Source organism: Tupaia chinensis, unplaced genomic scaffold (assembly GCF_000334495.1).
Source record: "Tupaia chinensis unplaced genomic scaffold, TupChi_1.0 Scaffold000578_2, whole genome shotgun sequence".
In the NCBI taxonomy this organism is placed as follows: Eukaryota; Metazoa; Chordata; class Mammalia; order Scandentia; family Tupaiidae; genus Tupaia; species Tupaia belangeri.
Genome location: NW_006160094.1, coordinates 2,527,250 through 2,531,694, shown reverse-complemented (window position 1 = coordinate 2,531,694; position 4,445 = coordinate 2,527,250). Strand labels below are relative to the sequence as shown.

Genomic DNA, 4,445 nt, shown 5'->3' with positions numbered 1-4,445 from the left:
CTTTTTCCTTGCCTCCCCCCCCTCCATTTTGAGTGCCTGTTTTTTTTTTTTTTTTAATTGTGATAAAATAAAATTTAGCACCTTACCTGTGTGTGTATGTGTGCGCGCGCGCGTGTGTGTGTGTGTGTGTGTGTGATGAAGGAAAGTACAGCTTTATTGTTAAAGCGCAGAACAAGGAGAGTAGACATCTCAGGCTAAAAGTCCTGGTGTTCCCGGTGTTCCCACCTTAACCTTTTCTATTTTTTGAGAGAAATTTTTGCTGTAAGGCACACGCAGAGACGAAAAGTGAGACATCACTCCCACCCCCCAGGGAGTGGCCACGCCATAATCCCTTCTCCTCCATTCTCCTCTTGGGATTTTGGACGCACACACACTCACACACAGTGTATTTCAACCCACCAGGTCCAGGAGTCCAGCAACGTAACCATAATGCTATCTGCTGGTCCCAGCTACCGTAACTTTTTTTTTCTTTTTAAGAGAGATTTTTGCTATAGAACACATGTGCTTCCCAGAGAGACAGAGAGAAACAGAGAGACAGAAAGCGAGAAATCACCCCCCTCGGGGGGATGACCACACTGTAATCCCTTCTCCTCTGTTCTCCTCTTTGGATTTTGGGCACACACACACATATGCCCGGCATGTTTTAAGCCACTTGGTCTGGGACTCAAACTGCAGTCGACAACGTGGGAGTCCAGTGACGTAAATATTACACAATCTACTGGTTCCCCACCTTAACCCTCTTAAGTGTGCAGTTCAGTAGCATTAAATACATTCGTGCTGCTGTACAGCAACCTCTAGAACTTTCTCATCCTGCAGAACAGAAAGTGTGCACCATTTATCTGCATTCCTCTTCCTACAGTCCTCGCCCTCTGTGACTTCCATTCTAGATTGGGTCTCTGAATTCAGATACTCCAGAAGCCTGGGGTAAGCGTGTCACAGGCTATCTGTCCTTTCGTGACTGCCTTCTTCCTTTAGCATAATGTCTTTAAGGCCTATCTGTGTTTTCCGCATGTGTCAGGATTTCCTTCCCTTTTCAGGCTAGGTAATGTCCATTGTATGTTTCTACGACATTTTTCTTTATGCCCTGGTTTGTTGATGGACACCTGGATTGCTTTCACCTTTTAGCTCTTGCAAATAATGCTTAAGTACATTTCTTATGCATCGAAACCTTACGAAATGCAGCTGGCTCTGATAATCCAGTGGAAAGAGAAAGGAATCTCATTATAAAAAATATTCCAACATTGGGACCAGCAGTTAGTGTAATGGCTATGTAGCTGGACCACAGTTGGAGTCCTGGACCAGGTGGCTTAAACTCACACTGGGCACGTGTGTATGCGTGCCCAAGATCCCGAGAGGAGAATGGAGGAGAAGGGATTGCGGCGTGGCCATCCCCCCTGGGGGGTGATTTCTCGCTTTCTATCTCTCTGTCTCTCTCTACCTTTATGGCAAGCTCACGTGCCCTATAGCGAGAAAAAACTCTCAAAAAAAATAAAATAGTCCAACATTCATGAAAACACATGATCTGTTTTTTTTAAAGTTTATTTTATTTTATCCCTTTCATGAGAGAGAAAGGGAGACAGGTACCCTTGACAGGATCTGACCACGTTGCTGTCTTTTCCCCACTGCTTTCCAGCCAGCCAGGACCAGGGCACATACAGTCATGGCCAGGGTGCTCTGGGCAACCCAGGATCCGAACCCTGGCTCCCCATGTGGCTCCAGTACCGTGCCTGCGTCATCACAACTGGGCCCATGGTTCAATGTTCTTCACCAAATAGAATCTCCTTGCATAACTATTTTTTACTTAGGCTACATTTATTTGTATTTTTTTTGACAGGTTTTTTGCTATCGGGCGCGTGCGCTCACCAGACAGACAGAGAGAGACAGAGAGACAGAAAGCGAGAAATCATCCCCCAGGGGAAATGGTCACACCGCAATCCCTTCTCCTCCATTCTCCTCTCGGGATCTTGGGCACTCACGCACACGTACACGGCTTGAGTTTTAAGCCACCGGGTCCGGGATGCGAACCGTGGCCCACTATGTGGGAGTCCAGCGACATAGCCATTACGCTAACTGCTGGTTCCCTATTTGCATTTCTTGAACACACAGCACTGACTTGGAAAGGGTGCAGAGGAGCGCTGGGTGGCCCGAAGCTGGCTGGGGGTTAGATGCAGAGCCGCCCACAGGCAGCCAGCAGGTCAGGATCTGTGTGCAGGTGGGACTCGTAGGGCGAAGACACTTCTCGCACCAACACAGCGGGCCTTTTGGTCTCAGCCTTCCCACCGCTGCTTTGCCCAAGATCTACCCTTCTTGTAAAAAAAAAAAACAAAAACAAAAAAAAAAACCGATTTTAGCTCACCGGAGGTAATATGACCCTCACTCCCACTCTAAATGAGTGTGGGAATATAGCTTAATAATAGAGGCAAGCCAAAGACATTGCAGGCAGGAAACGAGCCGAGTGGTGCCACCGGCTCTGCTCCCCCCAGCTGTGGGGACTCCGAGGGGACCACCCTGTGCTCTAGGACCATCAGTCCACAGCTGCCTGGCCGATGCTGCCCATCCCTGCCCTTATTAGCTGGCAGTTTCTAATACACCGCAAGCATCACCCTGGGCCATGTGCACCTGCCTTCTGTGCTAAGTCCGGTTCATTTTCCCCTTTCGCATCTGTCCCTCTTGTTTTGGGAGAAGAAAAAGTAAAGGGAGTTTAGGGCACCCCAGTCCTCTGGTGAACCAGTCTCCCCAAGGCGCCAGCCCCGTGACTTCATTACGACGTGCGAACGTGCTGCAAATCGGCCACTTCCTGGAGCCGCTGCCGTGGCAGGCTGCGCTGTTGTGACATGTTCTTCAACACCAGGCTCTGAGAGAGAAGAAAACAAATCACCATCTGCTTCTGATAGGAGGCATCAGACGCTTCCTGTTCGCTATCTGATCCCACGTTTGCAGTCAAGTCCAAAGCTCTCGCTCCCGTGTGGTAAACCCAGTATAGAATTCCACCAGAAACCGAGCCGGCACACGTGTTTCGACTTTAGCAGAACACGCCTCTCGATATTGGTTGAATGTGTGAGACTTTATTCCTAAAATATGGTTCTATCCATCACTATCATCTTCCTGCGATATTTAAAACCGTAAGGGCTTCCCGGTTGTTTTCCTAGAGCCTGATCCGTGACTCCTAAAACGCCCTTGCGGTGAAACAAATCTCTACGCTGAAAACACAGAAGCGATGAAACCCTCCATTTCAGGCCCGAACCTATTTCTAAATTATATCATGATATTTAAAACATATTATATTTAACTGGAGAAACGAGGGTTACCTGTGATGGAAAAGCGAAATGAGCACCCTGTTTTGTGAAATAAAATAGCACTTGTCGGATTTAAAATCCTCTGTGCCCTTCCTCACTCCCTGCCCCAGATAGTGCATGGCAGACTAGGGATGTCAGAGTCTTGGAATTAACTAGACTTTTCAGGATCAGATAGTAGATCCAGACACTCCAGCCCTCGTCTTCTTATGCATGAGGAGAAGCAGAACACAGAGGTAATTCATACGCAAGTGTACGCTATCAAAATTAGCCCACTTCCACGTGGGCTTTCGGAGCTAATCTTCTGCCCAGCTCAGCAGCGACAGCGTCTATACCGTATGTACCTGGCGTTCCTTCTTTGCTCAGGTTACGATGAAGAGAGGAGTCTGGGATTCCACAGAGATAAACGCTTTTCTCCTGTGATCTTTGGAGTTCGCACAGACAGAACGTGCATGTATAGTGATGGTAGTTTCATTCTAATCAGCATCTCAGTGACAACAGCTTCATCGGGCCTCGTGATAATGTATGTCAGCTTCTCAGCTACTGGCAACAGTTGCAGTCCTAGAGTGCAGAGCCCTGATAGTGAATTCACTATTGGAAAAAAGAGAAAGGGAGAGAGAGAGAGAGAGGAGGAAACTTTAATTGGAAGAGGCAGATCTATGTTAACCATGCATTTTTAGATTCCTAGAGGCTGTTCTGAGTTTGAAAAGGCCAATTAATCAAACTCTAGAACTCAGACTCCCCCTGGTCACACGGCAGCCTACGCTCCTGTCTGCCTCCATGAACATGCTCCCGCTGTTTGCCATGACGTTCCACCACCCTAAACCAGGTGTCTTCACCCAGCTGTGGGGTATACGTCCCACTCCTGACTGACAGGGCCTGGGGCTTGCCAACACTCACCTCATCTTCCAGGTCTAATAGACCAATTTACATTAGATTAAAGACAAATTAATGAAATTAAATGTGTGGCCATGGGCATAGACGTTCTTGGACTGTGATGTTCTAGTAATAAGATAAGGAGACTGGTCTAGATGTTTTTTTTTTTTTTTGGAAGAAGTTTCCTCTATAGGGTGCGTGCGCTCGCCAGACAGACGGAGAGAGACAGAGAGAGACAGAGAGACAGAAATCACCCCCCAGGGTGGATGGCCACAC

The 4,445-nt window shown here is 47.8% G+C and overlaps 1 protein-coding gene across 5 annotated transcripts in view; it reads left to right on the top strand.

Moving 5' to 3' along the window:
• Nucleotides 1-4,445, top strand: part of NRP1 (neuropilin 1) — a 173,449-nt gene that overhangs the window by 138,627 nt on the left and 30,377 nt on the right. The gene's annotated exons all lie outside the window — the stretch shown is intronic.